General features: G+C 40.7%; 1 pseudogene across 1 annotated transcript; it reads left to right on the plus strand.

The window, feature by feature from the left end:
• The first annotated feature begins 6,574 nt into the window (after positions 1 to 6,574).
• LOC309792717 (mitochondrial import receptor subunit TOM20 homolog) lies at positions 6,575 to 7,076 on the plus strand (annotated as a pseudogene). Its single transcript has one exon. The product of its transcript is annotated as a mitochondrial import receptor subunit TOM20 homolog (transcript).
• Positions 7,077 to 8,774: the final 1,698 nt, after the last annotated feature.

An 8,774-nucleotide genomic window follows, 5' to 3' on the forward strand; every position in this document is an offset into this window, starting at 1 on the left:
TAGGGGACTCACCATGTGGCCATGTGTGTGCACTGAGCGACAGCAGTGCAAGAGTGGTGGATGACACAGGGATTGGGGGTCACTTGCTTGTGCAGCTAATTTGTGCCAGTCCCAGATGCACTACTTCCATCTTACGACAGATTGCTGTTGGGCCACCAACCATATGACTTGGTGGATCTGACAGACAGGCAGCTCTGTCCAGATGGCCACTTGATGCCCATGGTCAGGGCCTAATGGTTTTTCAAATGGAATAGAATATAATTTTATGCTGCAGATATAAATTGCTTTGCTAGGTGCCTGTGTTATGATTCCCCTATAAGGATAAATTTCCCCTATAAGGATAAATAAACTCCACAGGGCAACTGTTTCCACCACAGGTACCTCTATCCTAGCGCCCTGGTATTGCCAAAGTGGCCTGGCTACGGTACAGAGACTTGGTCCTGCTGCACAGCCCCTTACTGTCCTGCCCTTCCGGCTCCACCTCTAGCTGCCCCAGCAGGCAGGCTTACTTAAGTGGATTGGACAAATATTCCAAGGTGTGCAATTTGCTGTGCCCAAAACCTGAAGAGGTCTATCACACACGTGCTTCCTTCTTGGTGGTGGGAAGTACAAGATACAATAATATGCCCTTTACTTTGGCATCGATGCCCTGGCATGCCCAGACCCTAAAAACTGTACTGATATGGGGCCTCTGAACTTCAAAGGGTTACCTCCTATCCTCTGAAGCTCATAGACTTACCAAAGCTTCCAAAGTATTTGTGTTGGCATTTACCTCTGTCACTGACCCCAAGATGTGATATTGTTTTTCTGTTTACAGTCTTGGCAGGAAGAGGCAGGCAGTTTCAAAGCCTTCCCTTTGCCATTCCCCACTATGGTAGTGCTAACCTCCCAGGCCAAGAAACCACTGTGGGAGATTTGCCAACTACTACATATGTCCATTCAAAATATCCACTCAGGTACCACCTGAGTGGTGGAATCGTAACACAGGCACCTAGCAAAGCAATTTAATGACCAGTAGGTGGGTCTGTGGACCCAGTGATCCACACCTGGGCCCAAACTCCATTTATTACCTCTCATGTCCAACAGTGGGGCCATGTTGTTTCAGGTACCCAGCTATCAAAGTCAACTTGGAGTCCATGTCCACTAGTTTTCAAAATATCTGAGTATTTTCCTTTTCTCAGTATATAGTTACCCAAGCAAGTAGCTAAAGATCCCTTTAGGGAGGGGCAGGGAGAATCACTACGATATACAAGTACCATGGTGCTCTGGGATCCTTCGTCCTGGTGACCCAGCTTCTTCAGTCAGTGGATTCCAGATATGAGAATCAGCTCAAATCTAGGAACTACTTATTGGCGTTGCCGCCCTTAGTTTCCTAACCATCCATTTTTAATTTCTTTTGATTGTATAGATTGAGAAATACCCTTTTTAGCTGCCTATTTCTCTTGCCCCTAGGAATGTCATATTCTATTCATCATCTCCATGGCTCTCTATGAGTCAGGCTCCCTGGCGGCCACTCAGACTTTGTTGTTCATTATAATAATTGTACCCACTTGCTCCTGATAGGAAGAAGAAGCTAAACTAAGATACAATAGCAACAGAGGCCTCTGCTGATTCTGTAAGAAATGAAGCAACTCACAAAGGATTAATCTCCAAAATTTATAAGCAGCTCATGCAGCTCAATACCAAAAAAACAAACAACCCAATCCAAAAATGGGCAGAAGACCTCAATAGACATTTCTCCAAAGAAGATATACACATTGCCAACAAACACATGAAAGAATGCTCAACATCATTAATCATCAGAGAAATGCAAATCAAAACTACAATGAGATATCATCTCACACCGGTCAGAATGGCCATCATCAAAAAATCTACAAACAATAAATGCTGGAGAGGGTGTGGAGAGAAGGGAACCCTTTTGCACTGTTGGTGGGAATGTAAATTGATACAGCCACTATGGAGAACAGTTTGGAGGTTCCTTAAAAAACTACACATAGAACTACCATATGACCCAGCAATCCCACTCCTGGGCATATACCCTGAGGAAATCATAATTCAAAAAGAGTCATGTACCAAAATGTTCATTGCAGCTTTACTTACAGTAGCCAGGACATGGAAGCAACCTAAGTGTCCATCAACAGATGAATGGATAAAGAAGATGTGGCACATATATACAACGGAATATTACTCAGCCATAAAAAGAAACAAAATTGAGTTATTTGTAGTGAGGTGGATGGACCTAGAGTCTGTCATACAAAGTGAAGTAAGTCAGAAAGAGAAAAACAAATACCGTATGCTAACACATATATATGGAATCTAAGAAAAAAAAAAAGTCATGAAGAACCTAGGGGCAAGACGGGAATAAAGACACAGACCTACTAGAGAATGGACTTGAGGACATGGGGAGGGGGAAGGGTAAGCTGTGACAAAGTGAGAGAGTGGCATGGACATATATACACTACCAAACATAAAACAGATAGCTAGTGGGAAGCAGCCGCATAGCACAGGGAGATCAGCTCCGTGCTAGAGGGGTGGGATAGGGAGGGTGGGAGGGAGGGAGATGCAAGAGGGAAGAGATATGGGAACATGTATATGTACAACTGATTCACTTTGTTATAAAGCAGAAACTAACACACCATTGTAAAGCAATTATACTCCAATAAAGATGTTAAAAAAAAATGCTCTGTAGCCAGGATGGCTCTTCAGAGTTGCCCCCAATTGAAGCAAGGAGGCTGGGTCTTTGTAGCCCTGCAGCAACAAGTCAATGGCGTGGAATGCATTCTTTAGGCTATGCAGCTTCCTATGGCCAAGGGAAATTCTTAGTGGTGAGTTGCAGCCAACATTCCTGGCATTTGCAGGACCATGCTTCAGGACCGCGCTTTAGAGCTTAAAGGAGTTTGAGTTGACACACTACAGTATTAGCTACTGTGGGGAGAGAGGTAGATGACAAAGCATCTATTTTGCTTATGTGGACTGCGGTGAGGGCAGTATGATTCTGGAGCCAGGTGCTGTAGCAGCAGTTTGCTGACTGTTTAGCTTTTGATCATGTCAAAGGTGGCAGCTCCCTTGACTTTCCAGTTCTGCAGTGTTGTTTTGAGACATATCCTGAAAACTGAGATCAGAGTCTATTTCTTTAGCCCTCACAATGATTATGTGAATGTTCAGCACCTCTAAATAAATCCCTTCCTGCTTAAACTAGTTCGAGTAGATTGTATGTTCTCAACTAAGAACCTTGAACAAAGTTGGTATTTGATAGCCAGCATCCGTCCTGGTTAGATGGTGCCATGATGTATTGGTCATTATATACACTGAAAATTACATAAACCTTCACCAATAGAGTCAGGTTTCTAGATTAAAGGCAAAGTAGCTAATATATGCTGTATGCTGAACTTCCCAGGACCCACAGCTCTCTGTTGTTGATTGACATGGGGTTAGTGCTCAGTTTTGGACAGTGTGTGCTTATATTACTTTGATAGTTAGGCCTGCAAGAAAGGGACACGAACAGATGACTTTGGAGAAAAGTCTCTGTGCTAAGATTTTGTGGAATTGTGGTATAATAGGTGATGAATCTCAGTAGCTATAGTCACTCAGGGTCTCAGTGCTTTAGGAAACCAGGACAATTGGCCAGTGTCATTCAGTATGCAGTCTAAACTTGGAAATCTTGCCTTCTCTTTGTACCTCGGCATTTACTCTTTTCCAAAAGGGGTTTTCATTGGATTGGAACTGTGATTATTGGACAAAATTTCTCACCAAGCCTTTGCAAAGGGAGTTGGCTTCTCATGTGCCTAGTGCTCCTGGTTTCTCCATTGATCCCTGGTTCAGCCCACTGGAGCCAGGGTAGCAAGAGCCATTCATAGAAAAAACAGAATGCTACTTCCCTTTAAAATGTAGCAACTGTTTTGTGGCAGTTAAGTGGGGTTTTGTTCAGCCCCAGTGCAGCTATTCCAGTGCTGAATCCTCCCAGAAAATGGCTTGTGAGAGTTTGGGTCCCAAGTGTTATATCAAGGGGAGCTGCTGCTTCCTTTCCCTTCTCCAGAGTCCTTTGTATAAATCCATCTCTTCCCAATAGCCTTAGATAAACTTAATGAAATATGCTTTGTTGAGAAGCAGGTTTATAAACATGCACACATTTGAAGGTAGAGCCTGCAGAGTTTTGGATATATACATACTGAAGCACAAGAGGATAAACTGCATCCATTTTCTCAAATAAACAAGTATTTTTAAAGCTCATATAACCTTTACCACAGTGTTTTCCAAATGTACCTGAGGATAAGTTTGAAAAGTTACCTGGGCTTTTTGTTAGACTTTCAAGTGCTCAGACCCTTTGAATCAGAGTCTCTAGGAGCAAGACCTGGGAAGCTCTGCATTTAACAAGTGCCCAGCCAGGGTGATTCTTATCAGAAAAATTTTGGAAACCAATCCCTTCACTATAGCCACCTCTCTGGCCAGTCCTATAAATTGCCTGCAGGTGTCCTCACCCACTTCAGGGTCACAAATGGACCCCTTGCATGGGTGAACCAATTGTATGTGCAGAAAGCAGTTGTTAAACAGATCTTAATATTCAAACCAACCAAGGGAACTAATATCAATGTAGTCTTTTTTTTTTTTAAATCAAAGTGATGAGATAAACCTAGGCGGACAATCTAAAAGCAAGTGTGCTGAAATATGACCACTTTATGAAATAATATATTGAACAGTACTAATCCATTACTTTTTCCTTTCATCCAGGATTCTTAGAAATCTCTGTCTTTTTTCCCCCCAATGAGAAATAATTCCATAGAACATGCAGTAAATGCTGGACTGTGTTCTTTGTTGTAAAGGCAGAGAGAAGTGTAGCTTGACAGTAATGAATGACTATATTACACAATTACTTAAATATGAGTCTTCAGCAAAAATGAAATGACTTGAGGCTTTTCAACAAATGCAGCTTTAAGCTCAGCAAATAATGGCTTGTGTCAAATTTGTTTATTAGCATGGGTAATTTGTTCTTAACTAGACATATTTTACACTTGAAGTAATGTTTTACTAGAACTCCATAAAGCAATTGTGCAATTGATAATAAATATGTCACTACTGGTAAGTAATTAATTCATATGAAGTTAGTTAAAACCATGCTAGCACCGCCTAGAGTATAGAAAAAGAATGCATAAATAACTAAAGTAGTTATAGTCAAATAACAGACGGTATGAAGACGTCAGCAATAAAAGAAATAAAGATGTGGACAAAGTGTGCGTGTGTGTGTGTGTGTGTGTGTGTGTGTGTAATCATATTTATCAAGCACCTATAACACACCTGACATCATGCCAGACCATTTCCTCAGAATTTTTCAGGGAAGTATTGAATTCAGTTATTACAGATGAGGAAACGGAGGATCTGAAAGTTTAAGTAGTTTGTACTATGATACACCATTGCTGGAAATAAGGTCTGAGCACAGGTGTAAAGCCGTGCTTTTTCTACTAGTGTTTAGTATAATGTTATACAAGTATGAGTTTTAGGGTCAGATATACCTTGTTTGTGTCCTGAGTCAGCCACTCACCAGATATATAATCTTGGTAAGGGGACCTAGCACCTCTTAGCCTTAATGACAACAGCATCTACTACACAGAATTATTGTGAGGATTAAGTGGGAAGACACATGGGAAAAGATAGTATCAATATAATGCCTGGTACACATCAAGCACTAAGTTAGTCAATTACATGGTATCTCCAGGAAAGTCATCACAGAATAAATAATTACTCAACAGAGTAAGAACTGAGCATTATTTTCATTTACAGTGAGCAGATATTATTTTCTCTCTACTATTCAGGTATATATGGACTGAATTTAACAAAGATTGATTAAATACAGACTTCAGATTTCTGAGGCAGTCTTATTTTCATGAAGTTTTACTTTTGAAAAATGTTTCATTTAATTCAACTCAATAACAATTATTTAAGCACCCGTGTCAGTTACTTCCTTCAAGGACCTCACAGCCTTAATGACTGGGTATAAGGTGGTGGCAGGACAGAAGAGGAAGGAATGGGAGGTATCTTGAAGGGAAAGAAGTGGAACTTCAGACTGACAGAACAGCTCAGAAGACCTAGTCCTACTTTTAAAGCAGCAAACAGATCCTAGAAAGCCTTACAAACTGATGCAAAAGACACATAACAGTTAAGTGTAGTATATGAAGAGGTAACACTTAAAACGAGATATAAAGGATGAATAAAGGAGTGGGCCAGGCAAAGAAGGGTGATAAATGCAAAAGATTGAAGATAAGAGAGAGCACTGTGGTCTGGCACATCAGAAATGGTAAGTAGTTCCATCAGGCTGGAAGGCATATGGGCTTGGGAGCCAGTCGATAGAGAAAAGACTGTGGTAAAACATTAGGCTACATAGATTTGAAGGAATCAATTCATGAAGAATCTTACATGCCTTTTATGCTCTATGTCTGTGGTTTGTTACTGCAGCTGCCCGTTAGAATCACCAGGGAAGCGGGCGTCGGTACTAAGCAGCGGAGTCTGCTCCGAGGGTCCTGAGCCAACAGCTTCTTCGCGGGCCCCGCCGCCGCCGACCCCACTCCTCGCTGGAGAGAAGATGGTGGGCCAGAACAGCGCCATCGCTGTTTTCATCGGGTACTGCAATTACTTCGACCGCAAGAGATGGAGTGACCCCAACTTCAAGAACAGGGTGCGAGAACGAGGAAAGAAGCAGAAGCTTGCCAAGGGGAGAGCTGGACTTTCCAAATTACCTGACCTTAAAGATGCTGAAGCCGTTCAGAAATTCTTCCTCGAAGAAATACAGCTCGGTGAAGAGTTACTAGCTCAAGGTGAATACGAGGAGGGTGTGGACCATCTGACAAATGCAGTTGCCGTGTGTGGACATCCACAGCAGTTACTGTAAGTACTGCAGCAAACTCTTCCACCACCAGTGTTCCAGAGGCTTCTGACTAAGCTCCCAACAATTAGTCAGAGAATTGTAAGTGCTCAGAGCTTGGCTGAAGATGATGTGGAATGAGAAACAAATGTCAACCTAATAATCTCAATTAAAAAATATTTTTAAAATCTGAACTTGGAAGATGATCAGCTCTGGGGGAGTAAGGGCAAATACGCTTGTTATGGACTGTCCTACACTGAAATCTACCAAAGTTAATTTTTACTTTGTGTAGATCCATTTGTCTGTTTTATTTATTTTTCCCAGTGAAAAGTGTATTTTGATAGAGAGGTTTTCGTTTTATAAATACACTCTCAGTTACTGAAATATGGATTTTGTTTATTCCTAAAATGTGCAATTAGAAGGTACATTTATAACATCACATTACTTACAGTAAAATGACCCAGTGCTCAGTTTTGAAAGGCCAAAAAAAGTGTAGAAGAAAACTGAAGAAAGCACTTTTTTTTAAAGCTAGTACAGTTTGCTATACATCAGAAAATTGGATGGAAACTTGATTGTGTATCAAAACTGAGCATTAAAATCTTTAAGAGATTATTTCTTTCCATTTAATCTCTTAAATATGTATAATGTGCTGCTGTGCTACAGTAACTTCACCCCCACTGTTGAACTGTTTTGTTTAAATCAGTGGGCCTAATGTGTTCCAGATATTTATCTCCTTGTATTTTAGATATGTGTAGTTGCAAATAGCACCAGGAATTAGATCTATGTACACCCTTAATCTAGCTGAGTAAACTTCGCTAGTTAATGTCTGCCCACATTTATAAAATGAGGGAATTTGTCTGCTAATTCAGCTTCTAATTCCTTTGGTTCTGCTCAGCATCTTCAAATCCCTTTTTCTGAGGGACATATCTGTTTGGGCAACCAGCCCTTGCATTTTTTAATACTCTGAATTTTGTATGCTTGCCTGATTTAGTATTTCTGAACTGATTTTTTTTTTAAGGTGTAACTTGTGTTGATTTTCACTGAAATCATGGTTCTGTCACTACTTTTGTAAATTAATCTGAAATTTAACTTTCAAGGTAACTGGGACAATATGCTTGTAAAAGTGTGTGTTCCCCTTTGCTTTTAGCGTCAGTGTACCTCCTAAATCCCCTTCCAGCCTGATTCACTTATCTTGTTATGAGAATAAGGTATAACTTTGTGGCTGAAGACTTGCAAAGGATGAAGATAATGGGACCTTTTATTCTCAAAATAGTGACATCATCTGCAGCCACAGATTCAATATCAGACCTGAGAATAAAGATCCTTGGTACTTAAAAAAAAAAAAAAAAAGAATCACCTGGGAAGTTTTTGAAAACTACTGAAGGAGTACTGCATCCCTAAATAACTATCTAGACTGTTTAGGGCCCACCCTCCTATTGAGATAATATAAAACTGGACAAAAGATATTTTAAAAATGTGTTTGAGCATCTGAAACTACCAAGAGAGTAAGAATTTGGAGGGCCAAGATCCAGATGAGAAGGAAATCCAAGAGTCATGATCTGACATTTGGGGCAACTGTTTCCCTCAAGAGGATTGACAGCCTATTTCAAAATCAGTGCCTGAGAGATTGAAAAGTTGGGGAGTTTCCAGTAGTTTCACAGGAGTGGGGATTGGGGTTGGTGAAAATTGGAGTTCAAAGCCCACCAAGGTGGATTGGACCTGGTATATACCCTCGGACTTCATTTGGGACCCTCAAAATTTACACACTAGGAATAAGTATGGCCTGGAAATAAATCAGACTTCATAAGAATTGGAGCCTAGATTTGATCATCTCATTCCTTAATTGGATTATGGTGATCTTATCCTAGTCTAGTTGTCTTTCAGAAACAAAAGTAAATTCTCTCTGGTCAAAATAACATTA

Source organism: Mesoplodon mirus, assembly GCF_964341445.2.
Source record: "Mesoplodon mirus genome assembly, chromosome: 17".
Classification (NCBI taxonomy): domain Eukaryota; kingdom Metazoa; phylum Chordata; class Mammalia; order Artiodactyla; family Ziphiidae; genus Mesoplodon; species Mesoplodon mirus.